Source organism: Pinus tabuliformis, chromosome X (genome assembly GCF_031772625.1).
Source record: "Pinus tabuliformis cultivar Carrire ecotype Pingquan chromosome X, CPIR1, whole genome shotgun sequence".
Lineage (NCBI taxonomy): Eukaryota > Viridiplantae > Streptophyta > Pinopsida > Pinales > Pinaceae > Pinus > Pinus tabuliformis.
Genome location: NC_142308.1, coordinates 298278517 through 298301252, shown reverse-complemented (window position 1 = coordinate 298301252; position 22736 = coordinate 298278517).

Below are 22736 nucleotides of genomic sequence, written 5' to 3'. Positions count from 1 at the left end.
TCAAAGTTCGATTGATGTTATATTTTATAACTCCACTACTAATTTATCTTTTGTAAATTTAAAAATAATGGACATAAATGCAACCATTCCAATTCCATTCATTGAAAAACAATTAGGATGTAATACCTTTAATTGCATTTTGTTAATGTATGTAAATTCTGATATATTTCTAAATTCCGAAAATTCAACGAACAAAATTAAATCCAATTTAATGAAAAATGAAAACCCAACAATTGATAGCAATTGATTTCTCATATTCATAATATTCAAAAACCTGCAATCCCAATAAAAATAGCTACTAATATTTGCGACTTCTTCAAACAATCTCTTACTCTTCTTGTGTAGGTGACTCAGAGTCTTTGTTGAATCTCTAGTGAGAAAAGCATGCCTACATCAAAGAAACCCTTAAATGCCTCTACTAATATTTGCAACTTCTTCAAACAATCTCTACTCTTCTTGTGCAGGTGACCGGAGTCTTTGTTGAATCTCTAGTGAGAAACAACTACCCGCATCGAAGAAACCCTTAAATGCCTCAACACATCATCTGACCATTATTATATTTCTCTGTTTTAGTGAGGGGAAGACGACCCACCTTTTTGAATATTATTTTTTTGCTAAGTTTCTTCATGCATGCATTGATGTGTATTGAAAAATGTTGGCTTTGATCTCCACCAAGGTGGTGTAGTCAAATCCAGCAAAGTTTCACGAGCTCGACTTCAATAACAACATGGAAAAACAATGAACCCAACATTCTTTGCTCGAGTGATAAGAATTCTAAACCCTCATTCCATTCCTTTTGATGGTGGCTCTTCGAGAGGTTGAGGTCAAGTGAATCAAACTCAAAACCAAATTGAAATAATCATTTCATTCCTCTCGACTACTTCTTTGTCATCGAAACCCTTATTTTGTGCCTTTTGACAGTGGTTCTCCTAGTGGTTGTGCCATTCCCTATAGTTTAGTCATGGAGATTTTAAGAGGGCCCCCTTCAATACAAGTGGTTCACAACTGTGAATCAAACCAATTAGCGCAAGCTATAAAAGAACATGAAAGATCTCACCTTAGGTTTCCATGATATCTTCAAATGCGGAATTGTAAATGTATGCACTTTGAAGGGGGCTCTGAGGTCGTGTTGAAGCCCTGAAAATCGGGTTGACAACAAGGGGGATACCCACCCGGTCCGGACCTTGGTTGGCAGCTCCTTATCTGTTTGGTATAGCGGGTCCGACTGGGGATAATGGGACTAGTTTCCCAATTTAAGGGTGTGTGTGTGTGTGTAGTTGGATGATGCTGATCTAAGAGTACTTAAAGCTAATTTAATTCAAACTTTTAAACTAACTCTATGCTATTGTAATCTAATGAGAAACAACACATCTAATCTACAATAACCCGGGGTGTATTTCTTCTATTATGCGATATAAAGAGATTTCAAACAATAACTGGTAATAAAGATCATTCAGCTATCATAAGAATAGAAATCAATTAAGATAAACCACTTTGCATAAAACGTTAGGCAAAACAGTTGTGAACAGCATATCGCATAATAAGTTATTCATATATCAAACATAAATGAATGACTCCACCGTACAAAAGTGCCAAATGGTAACTCACACATTCATGCAATAACATATAAACAACTAAAGACTGTATATCACTTTAAGAATATAAACATAAATGGTCAAGAGATAAAAGTACCATTTATGACTGGTTCCACTCATAAGCTTCAAGCAACAATGATTTATCTCTCCTTTCTCTAACATCTACTAAGAGTACAGAAGTACAACATCAGTAGTAGATATCAAATGCAAACATTAATAAACCTTGATCCATCCATTCATCAAAACCCCCTCCGAGGGTGCAAAAGTGCATGTTCTGAGGACACGTTTTTTGACAAATTTTTGGACCCTTCACCTAATGCCTGAGAAGGGTTTAAATACTCCTAACTAATTAACTTAATTACATAAATTTAGGATACGGTTTTAAATGACCGCCCTTCTGCTAAAGCAAAACTATTTCTAAAAATTGAATCTAATTCCTAACCATTTCTGTATTTGCTCCTTAGTACTGCAAGCATGCAACAATCGCGTGGGAAGAGTCGGTTGGTCGCCTTCTGTTTTTGTTTGAGCTATGAAAATAGAAATAACAAGCGCTGGCACCACTTTCTGGTAAACTAGAAGATATTTTCGAGAATCTTCCTCTGGCTGGGTGTATTCACTGCGTGTATACTTGGTAATAACCCAAATTTCTCTAAAACTGATTCTGCTTTTGCTATTTCGGTTTCCGGCCTTGTGAATGACTGAATAAGTCAGGGACTTTGCTCTCTGAACAATTTTATGCATCGAAAATTGCCTCTGTTCTTTGTTCCGGGCTTTTCTGGTGTGTTTTCCTTCTTTAGCGCCTTTTTTTATTTTTTCTTTACCGGGCATAAGCTTCAGGATATTTTGTAAACATGCTGCTTTTGTGCGCCTTTGACTCTGAGTTTTGGATGGCCTATTGACATCAGCATTTGTTGAGTGATACTCTGGAATCTGTGGTCCTGTTGCATGCAACATCCGTTTATGAAGGCATCTCTTCTCTGTTCTTCGAGCATTGATGCTTTCCCCTTTTCCTTAGATGTTTCCTGCACATTGCTTTATGTTATTTTTTGTCTTACAGTTTATGCAAAGGAAAAGAGTAATGATAATAAAGATTGACATGAAAGCTTTAAGCTCTTATGAATGCATAAACATGACACCCATAACGAACTGACTCTTCGAAAAACACAAAACTGTCCTTCTTGAATACTTTGGCGTACATTCATTAATTTCTTTTAAGGCGCGCGCCCAATTTTGGTTTACGGACAACTTTCCTTGAATACTGCGCCGAGGAAAATTTGCGATGGGTGATTTCTGCGACTCGCATCGCAGCATCGCGGATCGCGTCGTCAAGATGTGTCATCGCAGAAATTCATGATCGCATTTATCGCAAATCGCATTCATCGCAGATCGCAGATTGCAGATCGCAGATCGCAAATCGTAGATCGCAGATCGCGCTTAGTCATTCAATCATTGTGTCCTGCTTATGCGATGTTGTGATATGCGACGTCGCATATCGGCCGTCAGATATTTCTTAAGAATTTTCATTTAAGGGCGCTTCATAATGTATGCGATGTGATGAATTTCACGTCACTTCTTCGCAGTTTATTATGCTCATAGGAAAACGTTTCATTCTCTTCTCGCGATGCAATACAACTTTAAGGAGTTGAATACAAAAAATTTTCATAAAATGTTTTTTGGATTTTTTATTAAGGGTCCCCATTTTCTTGGTGTTACTGCTAATACCAAACAAAAAGGGGGGTTGTTGGTGGCCACAAAAATGGCGATTCACTGGGAAGAACCAGTTATCTCTGTTTTTCTATTGAATTTTAACTTCCAAAGCAGAAAAATTTTCATAAGTCTAAATTTTGTTATGGACAGATAGAGTACATTATGCCTTATCCTATCAATGATATTTTGTTTCAACTTTTTTCTATTCCAATTGTTTGCTTCCTCAGGCTTTGTCCTTGCATTTACATCAACCCTTACTTGGTCTTTTTAAAGATAAAATAAGGTCTTTTCTGTGTGCTGGCTTTTAAAATATGCTCATTTGCCGTAGGTAGAGCCTCTGCTGCCAGCAGGCATCCATAGCCTCAACAGGGTTACCTGTTACCCAGCAATGATCCTTTATCCTGCTTAAGGCTATTTACAACTTTTCAGAGAAAAACCCATTTTGACACTTTTTTTCTTTTTTATTCTCTAAAGAACAATGTCTTGGTTTGGTGGCCAAATTATGACACAGTCATTCACTTGATTTACACTTTTGCTGAACAAGCTGGCTCGTGATGAGACCCCGTGTCTTTTGATTGCAACAATCTTGAGTCGTTGCCCTGTTTTTTTGGACAGTATTGGCAAAGTCAGCAAGTTATAATATCTGTGATCATGATAAGCCGGCTCGTGATGAGATCTCTTATTCTTTGAGATATAGTGTTTTCTCGGATTGTTCCTTCGAATGCTGCGATTTCCTTTAACAGGGATGAAGTCATTGTTTTTCCTTAAGAAAGCTCTGGACGAGAATAATAGAGTTTGAAAACAGCAGTTTTACAAAGAATATTTATTTTATTATTGATACCTTTCATTGTGCTGATATAAAACAATTTTTTGCCAAAGGTTGCTTTCATCAAATTTTTGAAGTTGAAACTAGTATCATATCTAGGCTAAAGTTAACTCTATCTGTCAATAATAAAGATAAGATTTTTCGAAAAATTTTACTATTTGTACAAGCGAAAAAAATCAAAATCTGATAGAGAATTGGTGTCTTTTTCGTGAACTCTATAGTAACCATCTACAACTGGTTTTATTTATAAGAAAGAAAAGAAAAACTAAAACTATCCTACAAAATAGAAGAATAATCTTCTATGGAAAATATATTTTAAGGATCTGTCCATTAACAGGCAAAGAATCCCTTCTACCTGCTAAATCCTGCAACACAAACATTGATGGGCCTATGACTTCTACAATCTGAAAAGGACCAAGCCACATCTTCTGAAATTTTGTATGTTTGCCCTTTTCTTCATGAGCCTTATCCCATTTCAAAACTAGATCTCCCATCTGAAATTTTTTTCTGATCATTATGCTTGAATCAAAAGAGGATTTTATTAGCGCTTGGTGATGAGCATGGGTTTTCTTAGCATTTTCTCGTCGTTCTTCTAATTTAATTAGTTCCATTTGTCTTAATTGTAAGGAGGAAGTGGATACTTCATCGATGTATTGTACTAAAGACAAGGAGGGGATCACTAAGTGAGTTGGAAGAACCACTTCCTTTCCATAAAGTAAATTAAAGGGAGAAGTGCCGATTGAGGCTTTCTTCATTATTCTATCTGCCCATAAAGCATTTACCATAGTCTTGTGCCAATTCTTTTGGTTCTGGTCAACTGTTCTTTTAATAATCCTGATTAGGTTTTTATTTGTTGACTCAGCTAATCCATTACCTTGCGGATAGTAGTTGGCCGAATATTTCAGTTTGAACCCTCTTTTAAGTGCAAAGTCAGTCATTGTATTCCCAGAAAAGTATGAGGCATTATCAAACATTAAAGCCGTTGGCAATCCAAACCTAGTGATTATAAATTGATCTATGAATTCAATGATGTTTTCAGAATTAGTTGTCTTGAGAGGAACTGCTTCTACCCATTTAGTAAAATAATCTGTTGCCGTGAGGATGTATCTATGCTGCTTAGAAGAGTGAGGAATGATCTCACTAATTATGTCCAAGCCCCACTGACTGAATGGTTGTTCGATGTTTACCGGTTGTAGTGGCATGGACGATTTCTTTTGTCTCCCTGCAGTAGTTTGGCAGACTTGGCATTTCCTCACGTAACTGTGTGATTCTTTGAACAGCGTGGGCCAATAATATCATGCATGTAAGATTTTATGTGCAGTAGCATCTCCAGCATAGTGTCCGCCTGCTGGACCATCGTGGAGTTCCTGCAAAACCTTTTCGGCTTCAGTTTTCTCAAGACACCTAAGAAGAACAGAATCATAATTCCTTTTAAACAGAACATCATTTATGAGCTGATATTGTTTAGCTTTCAATCTCAGAGCTCTTTTCTTGGTGTGATCCAGGTGTGATGGAGCATACCCGTTCTTAAGATAATAAATGGTGTCAGCATATAATGATTCTGCATTGTTTAGGCTTACCTCATAGATTTGTACCTCTTAAGATGAATTTTCAGGAATTTGCGATGCTCCAGCCAACATTCTGCAGAAGCCTTGACCTCTCACAATGCTTGCTGGTTTGATCTCAAGGTCGTATTCTTGTAAAGCGGTGATCCAATTTGCTCTTTTTTCACCCACATCCTTCTGTATTAGAAGATTTCTTACCGCTGGAAATGGTACTATGACCTTAGTATGGGTTTTAAGTAAGAAAGGTATGAAATATTTGACCGCTTTGAAAACAGCATATGCCTGTTTGTCCACGTCTGAATAGTTGAGTTCAGCACCTTGTAAATTCGAGCTAAAAAATGCGATTGGAGCTTCCGCTTTCTCTTGATTTGCTTGAGTTAGAATCACGGCATATGATTTCTCTGAGGAAAATGTGTATAAGATAAAAGATTTTGAAAAATTCGGGGTTGCTAAGGATGGAGCGTTAATGATAGCTTGTTTGATCAGGTTGAATGCTTCATGCTCATCTTGACCCCATTTAAAATTTGAATTCTTTTTAATCATGGTTTTCAAAGGAGAAACAATTCGTGAAAAATCAGGGACAAATCTCTTCACAAAATTGATTTGACCAAGGAAAGATTGCATGGATTTTTTATTATGAGGTAGGGATATTTCAGAAATTTCTTTGATTCTGTCAGGCTCAATGTGAATACCAGATTTTGACACTATGAATCCTAGAAGTTTTCCTTTACTTAATGCGAAAAAATATTTCTTTGAATTAAGTGAAATTCCATACCTTAAACATCGTTGAAAGATTTGTTTCAAGTCTTTGAGATGGTCGCTTCACTTCTTGGAGTACACTGTTATATCATCCAAATAAATTACTACAGATTTATTGACTAAACCCTTGAATGCGATGTCCATGGTTCTCTGAAATGTAGCGCCGGCATTGATCAAACCAAATGGCATCTTCTGATATGCGTATGTGCCCCATTTAGTTCGGAATGTGGTTTTTAACTGATCATCGGGATGTACTAGCACTTGATTGTATCTTGAAAATCCAACCAAAAAAGACATTAGTTCTGAGCCTGCTACTGCCTGTAATATCTGCTCCATAGGTGGGAGGGGAAAATTGTCTTTTTGACAGGCTTTGTTGAGATTCCGAAAATCGATGCAGATTCTAATATCTCTTTTTTTATTTCTAACAGGTACCATATTGGAGACCCATTTAGAATGTCTGACGGGGAAAATTATTCTGGCTTTTAATAACTTATTTAGCTCAGTTTTATCTGATTTTCTAAATTGGGGTGGATTTTCCTGAGTTTCTGTTGGACAGGTTTTTTGTTGTCAATCATAGGGATAGTATGTTGAATGATAGAAGTGTCGTATGTCTTCAGCTCATCGTAATTCCAGGCAAAAACATTTTTGTATTGTCTCAAAAGACGAATATACGCTAGTTTTTCTTCAGGGGCTAGGCCGTGGCCTAGATTAACGTTTTGTGGTTTATGATCGATTCCTAGGTTTACTAATTCGTAGTTCAGAGTTGAACTGTAGAGCTTAGAATTGGTAGACCTTTTAAACCGACTTTTAAAATCGTATAAGTCTTCCAACTTAACCACCAATTTAGGTATAGAATTATCAGTGCTATCTTGTTGTATTTGTCGATCGTGATGGCCTTCATCAATTATTTGATTGGAGTAGGATCCTTCAGAAGTGAGGAAATTTACAATATCAGGATCGTCATTGAATACTCTCCAATTTGTAATGTTGTCAGGGATGGACGGTCTAAAGATTAATTCTATTTGAGAATCTATCTAGACTAAAATCTTCGGAGGGAATAAGTCTAGAGGCTACGTTAGCTAAAAGGTCTGCACTCGCGTTTTGGAGTCTTGGGATTGACGAAATATTGAATGCTATGAAATGCTCAGTCAGATCTTGTACTAAAGATTGATAGTGTTTCAAATGACCTGATAGGAAATGTATGGTGTTACGTACCTTTTTGACGACAATCTCAGAGTCTCCGAAAACTTGAAGATACTTGATGTTCAACCCGATTGCTTTGTATAGGCCTTGCAGCAAGGCATCATATTCCGCTGTATTGTTTGTGCAATCAAATTCAAGTCTGCACGTAAGCATGGTCTTATTTCCTTCTGGACTAATCAGAATGCATCCTGCTCCTGCTCCTTCGTTAGATTTAGAGCCATCAAAATATAATTTCCAAAACAAAGATGTATTTACAGGTTTGTTTACAAAATTAACACACTTTGAATTATCAGTTTGGGAAAAATTTTCGACTTGGGACAAAACTGAATTTTCTAAGTAAGGTGATGTATGAGCATTGAAATTTCCGAGGAAAGAATCTACCAAGTAATTGCCTATGATACTGTTGTTATATGCTATTGCTTCATTTTCTCCCTCCAATTCCGTTACTATGTACTTCTGGTGTAACTCTCATTCAACCTTTATTTGATTCGGTTTACCATTGTAGGGTAACCACATGTGCGACCAGTCGGTTGAGAAGTATCCATGGAGTTTTTCGGACCAATCCCTGCTAAGAATCAAGCCATAGAATTCTGGGATATCAACTACTAGAATGTCAATAACCTGACATACCTTCGGGTTAGACAATAATCTTATGGTCACTTGATTAAGTTCACCAATCACTTCGACTTGAGATCGATCAAGATGAATTATGCGCACTGCGGATTTTTGTGGTTGAACATTCAACTTGGCACATATTGATCTGGGTAAAATATTCGTTGAAGCACCAGAATCTACCAAACAATTGTGCACATTTTTATTGAAAATTTCATAAGTGAGAAGAAAAGGGGGAGCGTGAAACCTTGATCTTCCTCCAATCAAGGCGATGTCATTTGGATCAATCTTATTGATCGTGTTGGTTGGAGGTCTTCCCATGTTGTGGGAAGCTACAGCTGTAGGCAAAGATGTAGTAGGCACGACATGTAATTCTTTCATCATTATCTTCTGTTGATGTTTCAATTTGCTCAATTCATAAAGAGTGATATTAGCCCTAGTCTTTTTCCTGTCATCCATAATATTGTATTCCATTTCATCTGACACTATCAGTGTTCTTGATGGAGGTGTTTGATCTGGTTGGACAGGGCTAGATTGAGTCGCTTTAGCGGTCGTTTTCTTTGTTGCGACTTTATCTTTTGCTGTAGGGCTTGCGCCCTTCTGCTTAGGGGTAGTTTGGGGAGGATCAAGTTGATTTTTGCTTCGTGTGCTAACCATAAATGCTTCTTGATCTTCTTCTTGTGGGAGGATGAAATCCCACATTCCTTATAGTTCCACAACTTCTTCGTCATCAGTCTGCCCTTCAGTGGTACTCTCTTCTTCTTCCTCTTCTTCGGATTCGACATTTGAGATAGCGTTGGGTGGTTTCACATCCATTGAAGGGCATCTTTTAAAAGCTCTGTAGGGCTTTTTTGAAGAAGTTTCTGCTACTTGTTTTTTTTATGTCAATCATCTCATTGGACATGGTCTTTAATACTTTTTGCAATCCTTCCAAATCGAAAGGATCTTTCGTTTGTTTCTTCTTGGAGTCTTCCTTGAAGGTGACTTTCTTAGATTTGCTTTCCTCTATCGCAGATCTCTTTTCCAAGGCTACTACGCGTTTCTCTACTGCTATCGCCTCTGTCAGGTTTTCAACTAAGGTTGTTTTATTTGCCCTATCCACGAAGATTGCTAAGTTTGATAGTAAGGCCGTAATATACCATTCACATCCTACTTCTTCGCTGGGTTGGGAAGCAGTGGGAATTTTGTTGAGGATTTTATTGAACCGTAAATTGAAATCTTTGATGGGTTCTCTAGCCTCGGCTTTAAGATTGGACAGGTCATTGATTAACGTTGCCGTTGATCTGTCATCACCAAACTTGGTAAGGAATTGACTTTGAAAAATGTCCCAACTTGTGATAGACCCGGAAGGTAAAGAAAAGTACCATGACCCGGCTGTTCCTTGCATTGTATAGGGAAAAATCCGGACAACAGCATCCTCGTTGGTAACTATGTTGAGATTGACAGAAAGCATGAAATTGTTAATGTGCTCTTCAGCTAGTATGCCTGCTTTTGGATTGAATTTGGGTAGCCATTTCTCAGGATGGGCCGTATTTGGCTCAGGGGAGGAGGCATTAAAACTGCCCCAGGATTGTTCCATGGAGACTGGGCCATCGTTGAGCTGCTGGTAAATGAAAGTGCAGAGGATGATCCCTGAGGCTGGGAAGATGAAGATATTATGATCTTAGATTATTGAAGAAGAGGGGTTGTGGAAGATGGATGAGTGGTTTGGAATGAAGATGTGGGTGGCTGACTTCGCGGTGAGGGAGTTGAAATGGACGAGGTAGATGAAAGAGTCTCACTGTCAGACTCTTGTGGTGTTTTCCTTGCTCTTTTCCTGGTGGGGAGAGGGAATTCAGTTGGCTAGATGCCAAATTTTTCACTCTTTAATCTGGTCAGGGGATGAGCAGGATTGTACTGCGAAGTCATGCTTCTTTGAGATTTATCAGACCTCTGTGTAGAAATAGAAAATCCCTGGAGCTTGTGAATCAAAGTTTGAACTTCAGGGGGTTCAATGGTAGATTGGTCTGAAATATTAGGGTATGTAGCAGCAGTTAATACTCCAGTGACTTCTCACTCTGGATTTAAACGTACTGGGGAAGTCGGGGGAGTTAATGAGGGCGATTTACTCTCAGAATGGTATTTAGATTTTGATTTAGGTGCCATTCATAGTTCGGGCCCTCCTTCTAGCGCCAAATATGTTGAAGCCCCAAAAATCGGGTCGACAACAAGGGGGATACCCACCCGGTCCGGACCTTGGTTGGTAGCTCCTTATCCGTTTGGTATAGCGGGTCCGAATGGGGATAATGGGACCAATTTCCCAATTTAAGGGTGTGTGTGTGTGTGTGTAGTTGGATGATGCTGATATAAGAGTACTTAAAGCAAATTTAATTCAAACTTTTAAACTAACTCTATGCTATTGTAATCTAATGAGAAACAACACATCTAATCTACGCTAACCCGGGGTGTATTTCTTCTATTATGCGATCTAAAGAGATTTCAAACAATAACTGGTAATAAAGATCATTCAACTATCATAAGAATAGAAATCAATTAAGATAAACCACTTTGCATAAAAAGTTAGGCAAAACAGTTGTGAACAACATATCGCATAATAAGTTATTCATATATCAAACATAAATGAATGACTCCACCGTACAAAAGTGCCAAATGGTAACTCACACATTCATGAAATAACATATAAACAACTAAAGACTGTATATCACTTTAAGAATATAAACAGAAACGGTCAAGAGATAAAAGTACCATTTATGACTGGTTCTACTCATAAGCTTCAAGCAACAATGATTTATCTCTCCTTGCTCTAACATCTACTAAGAGTACAGAAGTGAAACATCAGTAGCAGATATCAAATGCAAACATTAATAAACCTTGATCCATCCATTCATCAAAACCCCCTCCGAGGGTGCAAAAGTGCATGTTCTGAGGACAAGTTTTTTGACAAATTTCTGGACCCTTCTCCTAATGCCTGAGAAGCGTTTAAATACTGCTAACTAATTAACTTAATTACATAAATTTAGGATACGGTTTTAAATGACCGCCCTTCTGCTAAAGCAAAACTATTTCTAAAAATTGAATCTAATTCCTAACCATTTCTATATTTGCTCCTTAGTACTGCAAGCATGCAACATTCGCCTGGGAAGAGTCGGTTGGTCGCCTTCTGCTTTCGTTTGAGCTATGAAAATAGAAATAACAAGCGCTGGAACCACTTTATGGTAAACTAGAAGATATTTTCAAGAATCTTCCTCTGGCTGGGTGTATTCACTACGTGTATACTTGGTAATAACCCAAATTTCTCTCAAACTGATTCTGATTTTGCTATTTCAGTTTCCGGCCTTGCGAATGACTGAATAAGTGAGGGACTTTTCTCTCTGAACAATTTTCTGCATCGAAAACTGCCTCCGTTCTTTGTTCCGGGCTTTTCTGGTGCGTTTTCCTTGTTTAGCGCCTTTTTTTCTTTTTGCTTTATCGGGCATAAGCTTCAGGATCTTTTGTAAACATGCTGCTTTTGTGCGCTTTTGACTCTAAGTTTTCGATGGCCTATTGACATCAGCATCTATTCAGTGATACTCTGGAATCTGTGGTCCTGTTGCATGCAGCATCCGTTTATGAAGGCATCTCTTCTCTGTTCTCCGAGCATTGACGCTTTCCCCTTTTCCTTAGATGTTTCCTGCACATTGCTTTATGTTATTTCCTGTCTTACAGTTTACGCAAAGGAAAAGAGTAATGATAATAAAGATTGACATGAAAGCTTTAAGCTCTTATGAATGCATAATCATGACACCCATAACGAACTGACTCTTCGAAAAACACAAAACTTTCCTTCTTGAATACTTTGGCGTACATTCATTAATTTCTTTTAAGGTGCGCACCCAATTTTGGTTTACGGATAGCTTTCCTTGAATACTGTGCCGAGGAAAATTTGCGATGGGTGATTTCTGCGACTCGCATCACAGCATCGCGGATCGCGTCGTCAAGATGTGTCATCGCAGAAATTCATGATCGCATTTATCGCAAATCGCATTCATCGCAGATCGCAGATCGCAAATTGCAAATCGCAGATCGCGCTTAGTCATTCAATCATTGTGTGCTGCTTACGCGATGTTGCGATATGCGATGTCGCATATCGGCCGTCGGAGATTTCTTAAGAATTTGCATTTAAGGGTGCTTCATAATGTATGCGATGCGATGAATTTCACGTCGCTTCTTCGCAGTTTATTATGCTCATAGGAAAACGTTTCATTCTCTTCTCGCAATGCGATACAACTTTAAGGAGTTGAATACAAAAAAATTTCATAAAATGTTTTTTGGATTTTTTATTAAGGGTCCCCATTTGCTTGGTGTTATTGCTAATACCAAACAAAAAGGGGGGTTGTTGGTGGCCACAACAGGCCGTTGACTACAACTTGGACATGACTTTCGTTGAACTAGAATTCGAATCCATGGTTTCAAACCAAAGTTACACTTTTTTCATCTATTCGTTAAGTCGTTCTAAAAGCGAATCCAATTGAATTTGACAATTTTTTAATGCTTTGAAGCTAGTATATATTTGCAGGTTTGGAAATAGTAACAACTCCACATCTCTTGAGATAACAACTATTTCGTTGAGAAGTCATAGTCATAAAAGAATGCACTTGGCCATGATTTTCAAGGCATTTCTCATTGTTCTCACTAAATGCTAAGACTAATTTAATCTCAAGGTACAAAACCAACTTGAAATAATTAGTCTACTCCTTTCGACCGTTTCTTTGTCACTAAAACCCTTATTTTGTGCCTTTTGATGGCGGTTCTCCTAGTGGTTGTGCCATTCCTGATAGTTGAGGAATGGAGATTTCAAGAGGGCCCTTTCCATACAAGTTGTTCATGAATCACAATTGTTAATTAGACCATTGACACAAGCTTTTAAAAAACATAATTAAAGAATGAAATCATCTTATGTTGCTATGATATTTTCAATTGTGACATTACAAATATAAATACTTTGAAGGGGGGAAATTGAGCATAATGCATTAAGTTAATAATTGGCTTATTGACTTTTCATCTTGTGCATTGGATATCACTTTATTCTCATCCAATAAACAAGATGTAAGGACAATAAACTAACATTGAATTAATTTATGCTACTTAATACTTATCTTTTGAAAATAGGCTATGAAACCATTGATTACAACATGGACATGAATTTATTTGAACTAAAATTTGAATGCATCCCTTCAAACCAAAGTTACACATGTTTCATTTATTTTCTCAATCATTCTAGAAGAGAATTTCATATTGATTTCGATAACTTTTTAACCCTTTGAATCTAATATGAAACAAAATTAGGTGATGATGTTGAATTGGATACTTTTTGAGAAGCTAATATATATCTATAGGTTTGGAAATAGTGGTGACTCAACATATCTTAAAATAATAACCATTCCCTTGAGAAGGCATAGTCACAAAAGAATGCACTAGGTCATGATTTCAAGGCATTGCTAATGGTTTTCACTAAATGATAAGCATAGTTTAATCTCAATGTAGAAAAGACCTCTAACATTTAGAGATGGTGTGAAAGTAAGTTGTATTGTGAAAAGAAATTGGTGGAAAAATGAGTTTATTGTTTTCATTGGTTGTCTCATGCTCATAGGAAAAGAGAATTATCTAGAATAATCAAGGAATATTGAGCATACACTGATATCCAATGATCTTTGTGATCACATTTTAGATGCCCATATCAAACTTATGAAAATGAAAACATTTCAAGAAATATTATTCCTTGATTGCGACTTTCATATGTGAAGAGATGAGTCACCTATTAGGTCTATAAAAATTCTTGGAGTCCTTTGAAGAAGTTGAAATATCTATATAATTCACATTCATAACTACAACTATTTCAATTGTTGGTGAAGCTCTTCAACCTTGAAATGGAGGATAGTGATCTCAAAGATTTGTGTTTTGAAATTAAATCCATCATGCACGATGTTGATGTTATTAGTGTGAATGTAGCAATTTCTCTCATGACCTTCATTAAGGCCCTCTACCGCACATGTTATCTGTTATGAAACCAGCTCAAGAAAAGATAGAAAAGATAGATCAACGCCTTAGAATTCAGCCTCTTTGAGGGGGAAACCTCCTTTACATTAGATAAATGAACAATTCTTGGATGATTCAAATGAAAAAACCTCCTTTCTATATATAGGAGTCCAAGGAGTCACAATATAATCCAGCCAACCTAACAATAGTAATATAAAGCCACAAAAATAACAATAGAGGGATTCTATGGGGCACAATAATAACAATATGGGGGCAATAGGGGCACAACAATATTAATAAGGGGTATAACTACAATAGTAATGGGGTAATCACTAGTATTATAGGGACCCAACATGCCCCTCTCCTTCAAAAAATGTTGTCCTCAACGCTTGAGTAGTTCTGGATACTTCTGCATAAAATTCTCATCCTCCCATGTGGAATCTTCAGTGGATAAGTTCTTCCACTTGATAAGATACTCTGAAATTGATCGATTTCGTAGCTGTCGAGTTCTTGTTTCTATGACTGCTTCCGGTTCCAATATAATTTTTCCTTCCTCGTCAAGTTCTGGCAATATTGTTTGAACTGGGAGCTTGTTGCCTATAACCTTCTTTAAACATGAAACATGGAAAACTGGGTGCAATCGAGAAGCTGCAGGAAGCTCCAATTTGTATGCCATAGTACCAATCTTTTGCAACACCTTGTACGGACCATAATACTTTGGTGATAATTTATTATCCTTCTTAGCTTGCTTGAGGGACATTTTCTTATATGGTTGTAGCCGTAGGAATACCCAATCACCTACATCAAAACTTCTTTCACTGCGATGTTGATCTGCCTGTTGTTTCATTCTATTCTGTGCCAACACGAGGTTATCCTTTAAGAGTTGGAGGACTTGTTGTTGATGTTCGATGTGATGTTCCACTGCCTGAACCTTAGAATTTTCTCTTAAATATGATGTGATGGATGGTGGTTGATACCCATAAAGTGCCATAAATGGGGTCATTTTTGTTGCTGTATGGAAGGAAGTGTTATACCACCATTCAGCCAGAGGCAACCATTTGACCCATTGTGTCTGTTTATCAGATACAAAGCAACGAAGATATCCTTCCAAACATTTGTTTACTATCTCAGTTTGCCCATCAGATTGAGGATGATAAGATGAGCTATGAGCTAACTGAGTACCAAGACAAGAAAATAATTTTGTCCAAAAATTTCCAGTGAAAATGGGATCTCTGTCACTTACAATAATCTTTGGGTTTCCATGTAGCTTTTGAATTGTTTCCATAAATGCAGTAGAAACTGTACTGGCTTTAAATGGATGTGATAATGCACAAAAGTGTGCATACTTGGTAAGTCTGTCAACTACCACCATGATGACACTCTTTCCCTCAGACTTGGGTAAACCTGTGATAAAATCCATTGAAACCTCCTCCCAACGTTGGCTTGGAATGGATAAAGGTTGTAATAGACCCGGTGTCTTAATTGTTTCAACTTTATTTTGTTGGCAAACCAAACATTCCGCCACAAACTTTTGAATATCTGATTTAAGGCCATCCCAAAAAAATTCCTTCTTAACCCTGTGGTAAGTTTTTAAAAATCCTGAGTGCCCTCCTAAGGGAGAAGTGTGCAATTCCATAAGAATCTTTTGTTTTAGCTGGGAATTCTTACAGAGGTATAAGCGATCTTTGTACCATAACGAATCATTTTTCCAGCTAAATGTATCAAACGTACTGGAATCTTGTTGTAACTTTGAATAAGTGCCCACACTTCTTCGTCATTCTTCCATTCCTCCCTTGCTTCGTTTATCCAATCTGGTTGGATAATAGAAATGGCGCACAACAATGCTTCCACATCCTCATCCTTTCTTGAGAGTGCATCTGCCACCACATTTTGCTTCCCTTTTTTGTAGATGATTTCAAAGTCATAACCCAACATCTTTGTGACCCACTTTTGTTGCTCTTCAGAGGATAATCTTTGTTCTAAAAAGTATTTAAGGCTATCATGATCCGTTTTTACCTTGAAGTGTCTTCCCATTAGGTAGGGTCGCCATTTCTTAAGTGCATGGAGTATTGCCAACATTTCCTTCTCATAAATAGCTTTGCTTAAAAACTTTCCCTTGATTGGACGACTTTCAAAAGCAATGGGTCTTTCATCTTGCATTAGAACAACACCAATTCCATTTCCTGAAGCATCACATTCCACAATAAAGGTTTTTGTGAAGTCCGGTGTAGCTAAGACCGGTGCTTGGCACATTGCCTCTTTAAGATGTTCAAAGGCCTTTGTTGCTTCCGGAGTCCATGAAATGCATCTTTCTTCAATAATGTTGTTAGAGGTGCTGCTATTCTCCCATAATTCTTAACAAACTTGCGATAATACCCTGTCAACCCGAGAAATCCTCGCAGATGCTTTATGGATGTGGGGATTTTCCATTCCTTAATGGCTTTAATTTTGCTAGGGTCTACCTTAACTCCTTCATGAGATACAATATGACCCAAATATTCCACCTCTTGGACTCCAAAGAAACATTTGGATCTTTTTGCATATAATTGTTTCTCCTTCAATAGTTGTAGCACCCTGTCAACATGTTCAACATGATCCTTCCAAGACTTGTTGTAGATTAGTATATCATCAAAAAATACTAACACAAATTTTCTAAGGAATGGTTTGAAAATTGAATTCATCAAACCTTGAAATGTTGAAGGTGCATTGGTAAGGCCAAAAGGCATGACCAAAAATTCATAATGACCCTCATGAGTTCTAAATGTTGTTTTAGAATGTCTTCAATCTTCATTCTGATTTGATGATATCCTGAACGAAGATCCAACTTGGTGAAGTAAATTGATCCATGCAATTCATCCAGTAATTCATCAATGACAGGAATGGGGAACTTATCTTTAATAGTGAGCTTGTTGAGCTCCCTATAATTCAGACACATGCGCCATGATCCATCCTTCTTGTGCACCAATACTACTGGAGCAAAGAAAGAACTTTGACTCGGTTGAATTATACCAGCCTCTAGCATTTCTGCAACCATACGTTCAATTTCACTCTTTTGGACATAGGGATATCTGTACGGCCTGATGTTTGGAGGAACACTTCCTGGAATCAAATGAATAGCATGATCATGATCACGCATAGGTGGGAGACCTTTGGGAGTCTCAAATACCTTGGAATGATTGTCCAGGACTTTTTGGAGATCTGGAGAAATAGATGATTCCGATGTGGAAACATCTAGCAAGCATAATTGTGCAATTACACCTCTTTGCTCCTTTTTTAGAAGCTTTGTCATACCATTAGAGCTAATTATATTTCCCGGTTTCCCTGCAATACCCCTTAATTCAACTTCCTTTCCTTTCGTCGAAAATTTCATGAAAAGTTCTTGAAAATTAAAAGCTATTGTATCCAGGGATTGTAGCCATTGGACTCCTAGTACAACATCAGCACCTCCCATTGGAATAGAAAGCATTGGGCTAGTCAATACATATTCTCCCATGGATAGCTTGATATTATGGCACTTTCCAGAGCAATTTATTGTTCCTCCATTTGCAATCATCACTTGACACTCTGGTGCTGGATATAGGAAGCAATTCAATTCTTTTGCTACCTTACAATGAATAAAATTGTGGGTGCTTCCTGAATCAATCAACACTATTACCTTTTTCTTCTTGATTTGTCCTTCTATCTTGATGGTTTGAGGAGTGGTAATTCCCGCCAATGCATTACAAGATATGGTCGGATTTATTTTTTCTTTATCTAGGCTTTGTTCCTGGAGTATATCCTCTTCTTTTGACCTTTCTTGCTCCTTTTCTTCTTCCTCTTCACAATCTATGTAGAATAATTTCTTCTCAGCACACTTATGACCTTTAGTGTATTTTCTATCACAACTGTAACAAAGCCCTTTTCCTCTTTTTTCTTCCAATTGTTGTGGTGTCAACCTTATAGGTTGTGGAAGACTAGGGGCAACAACACTTCCATCTTTATAGTTGTGAGTGGTATGCTTCCCAGTTGCCATAATTTTGCTTTCCATTTTTCTTGCTAACCTGAATGCCTTCTCTAATGAATCAGGTTCCCAAAGGCGAACATCATGTTGGATATTATCCTTTAAAGACCCTATGAACACATCAATCCTATGCTCCTCTGGAATATCTTTTACCCTTATGTTCAATTTTTGGAACTCCTCAATGTGCTCCATTATTGAACCCTTTTGTTTGAGACTTATCAATTGGCTAAAAAAAGTGTTGCTTTTTGTATCCTCATAATGTGCTATCAGTTCTTCCGTAAAAATTTCCTAAGTGATAAATTCTTTACGAGAGCAAAGCCATTGATACCATACAAACTGATTTGGTTCCAAATATAAAGTTTCCATACTTACCTTTTGTGTGTTTTGCACATTATTAAGATCAAAGAATTGCTCCATCTGTAATATCCATGTGGCAGGATCCTTGCCATCAAACTTCCTCATATCGATTTTTGGAATATGGTGAGTCTTTGATCCAACATTAGCGTCTATGGAATCATGATTAACATTTCTTTTATTCTCATCATGAGTTTCCTTTAGTACCATTTCAGCCTTAGTGCCCATTTCTTGTAGCAACTTATTCATATTTATCTTTAATTAGTCCATGTCTGTCTTCAAATCTATCTTCAAATCATCCATCTTAGCTTCCACGTCAATCATCTTAGCCTCTACGCCTTTCTTTAAACAATCCATCTTAGCTTCTACACCTTTCTTTAAACCATCCATCTTAGCTTCTACATCTTTCTTTAAACCATCCATCTTAGATTATGTTCCTTTTTTTGTAAGGGACAATTTTTGCACTTGGTCTTGTAATTTTGATATATCATGTTGCATTTCTTCCTCTTCTTCATGAGTCATGCTAGAGCTTTCAGGTTCTTTACTAGGTGTTTGCATTTTCTTTCCTCGGGGCATCAGTTACTGATAATAATGCTCTACTATGCCCTTTGAATTCCTTCAAAATAAATTTTCAAACCAAGCTTAAGCAAAAATTTAAGAAAATCTACACACCTTTTTTCACTTTGTAGGAGCTCGATATTACCTCTGATGTATCTCTGTAATTTTTATCATATAGTTCTGAATTTGTGACCTATAGTAGCCCTCTGTGTCCTCTTTCCAATGCCACAAGTCTGACCCAAATTGGATTCTCCAAGGAAGAGTTATGCGAAATCTCCCACAGTGACTTGATTATAGACTAGTTCAGTAGAGCGAAATTGTACGACGTGCCACGAGTCACTGTTTCAACCTTTGGATCTGAAAAATGTATAAAAGAAACTACAGTCCGTCCTCTTTCTGTACCTTCTTACGAAATTTCAATATGATCCCCAGAGAGAAATTTATGACGATTTTTCCCAGTTCACCTGTTTGGAATGTAATTCAGGAGTCTGCAAAAAGACCAACTTCCTCAGATCATATCTCTGCAAATATAGTGCGAAAAGCTCTGAAATTTGGACCCAAGGTTCAGCGCGATTTATTCTCAAATGGGTTTTTTTTTGCGACTTTTGAAATGTTGCAAAAAAAAGTTATAGAGAAAATTCCACGATGACCTTTTTGGAGCAACGAAACCCTAGAATCCAAAGCTCTGATACCAAATGTTATGAAACCAGCTCAAGAAAAGATAGAAAAGATAGATCAACACCTTAGAATTCAGCCTCTTCGAGGGGGCAACCTCCTTTACATTACATAAATGAACAATTCCTGGATGATTCAAATGACAAAACCTCCTTTCTATATATAGGAGTCTAAGGAGTTACAATATAATCCAGCCGACCTAACAATAATAATATAAAGCCACAAAAATAACAATAGAGGGATTTTATGGGGCACAGTAATAACAATATGGGGGCAATAGGGGCACAACAATATTAATAAGGGGTATAACTACAATAGTAATGGGGTAATCACTAGTATTATAGGGACCCAACATTATCATTATCTTAAATCACTCAAGGTAGTGGACAACTACAATCTTTTGATTTTGACTCCTTGGTGGATAAAACTACAGAATTTGAAAAGGATTTTGGGAAGAATACACCTCTAACCAAGCCATATGAGATATTTTTATCCTTGCTAAAAAAGGTAAAAATAAATGACATGATTCTAATAGAGGAGATTGCAATAAAAAAGGATGCAAAAAAACAAAATTTAGAGGCAAGGGTAGAAAAAATCTAGGTTAGAGGTTTGATTTTTACTATGTTTGTTGTAGTAAGAATTGTCATGAATAAAATACATGTACGATCTCATGGCACAAGACTAAAAACAAGAAGAAACAATAGGAAAACAATGGAAAATCCCTTAAACCCACTCATTTTGTTGTTTCTCACTATAATTTTGACATAAACAATTCCACTTCAAGAGCATGTAGAAATATATAATTGATATACTTTGGTATGCACGGCCCCATGCATATCCCATGTAATTTTGGAAATAAATATATCATGGATTTTATTGATGACAAAACTAGGTTCTATTGGATTGATTTTGTAAAACATAAGTCTCAAGCTTTTGAAATATTCAAAAATTTTCATGTATGGATTGAAAATGAAGAAGAATCTAGTATAAATTATTTGTTTTGATAATGGATGGGAATATACTATTAATATATTTGAAAGGTGTGTTCACCAACATGGAATAAAACATCAAACCACTATTCCATGCAATCTTCAATATAATGGTGTAGCAAAAAGAATGAACATGAAGCTCTTGAATATGCTATGATTATGCCATTTTTCAAGGATGCGAAGTTGACATTTTGGGATGGTGTAGTTCTATGTCAAATGTATGTGGAAAATAGAATTCCATCACATTCACTTGGGAACAAGACTTCTTATGAAATTTGGTATGGCTACATTCCATTAATAAGGCATCCCATGGTCTTTAGTTCCATTTGGTATGCTTTAATTTCTAAGGATAAAAGAAATAAGCTTCATGCAAGGATTTGTGTAACAGCGCAAAATAAACATGTAATTAATTAGACTAATCAAGTAATTTATAATCAACATGCAATTATCAACTAATTAACATCAGAGTTCAAAACTATGAGTAGAGACACTTACTTGTGATTTCAGTTGAAGTCTGCTAATTGCAACAAGGTTTTGGGGATGACTCTCTACCCAACTGTAGGCTCAATTGCACAAAGTCTTGCTACAACTAGCCACCCCTGAGCCCTCAATCAACGTACTACTACCAGGGAATCCTTTGTCTTAGAACACTATTCTCAAGAGAATGAATGATAGGATCTTCGAATGATGGAATGCCTCCCATCTTCCTCATCATCTAATAAATAGAGCAAACATTGGAAGGGGAACCACTTGCACACACTCCATGTGTCTACATGCAACTTTATTGCTTTCTTGTTTTATTTCTTTTTGATAGATTTACTGCTTTTTTACTTTTTTCATGTTTTATTTCTATTTATATTTATTTAGAGCTTTAGTATGGTTATTTTTTATTTATTACTATTTTTATTTTTATTATTATTTTTAATTCATTGTTTATTATTATTTTCTTGTATTTTTAATATTATTTATTATTATTTATTATTATTATTATATTTATTATTTATTATTAACGAACATTACAAGTTGAAATTGCATCTTCTTGGGGTACTCAGATACCACCAAGGCATATCATTCTTATGGTGAGGTAAAAAAAGTGTTCAATCTCTCTGGAGGTGTTATATTTTCTGGAATCAAGCAAGAATGAAAAAATTGTTAAGTAGTAGCTCAATCATCTCGATAGGTTCATCAATGTAAATACATATTATAAGTGGGGATACTTATCTTGGGTCAATCCTTCAAATATCCTTTTGAAGTGCTACATCCCCCTCATGTAGAAGATCCAGCTACCTCATCAAAATAGGAAGTTCAATAGGAATACGTGGTTGCTAGGAATGAAAGACAACTTTTGATGAAAATTCAACACTATCCAATTCAATTAAGTAACATGGAGTATCAAAAAAAAAATTCAAAGTGGCTCATAAAGACACCTAAAATTTTTCATCCCAATGAGGTTGGAAAGATAGGAATTATAAACTCAACAAGATAACATGATGGAGGTTATGTAAACAATACAAATGTTTCATATGATTTTGATTAGATTTATCTATTCATTTAAACAACTTTTGATAAAAAGATTACTTCTCATGATGAGTGGAAAGAATCCATGTATAAGGAGTATGATTCTCTCATCAAGAATGGGACATGGAAGTTGGTGGACCTTCCATTTAAAACTAAGCTTATTGGTTGTAGGTGGGTCTACAAGAAAAACTAAAAATCAGATGACTCACTTAATAAGCATAAGGTGAGGTTGGTAACAAAAATATATGCATTAAAAGAAGGCATAGATTATGAGAATACATTTTCCCCTATGGAAAAATGAGATACCATTCAGGCTTTCTTGGTTTTGGTAGAATATAATAGGTGGAATATTAATCACAT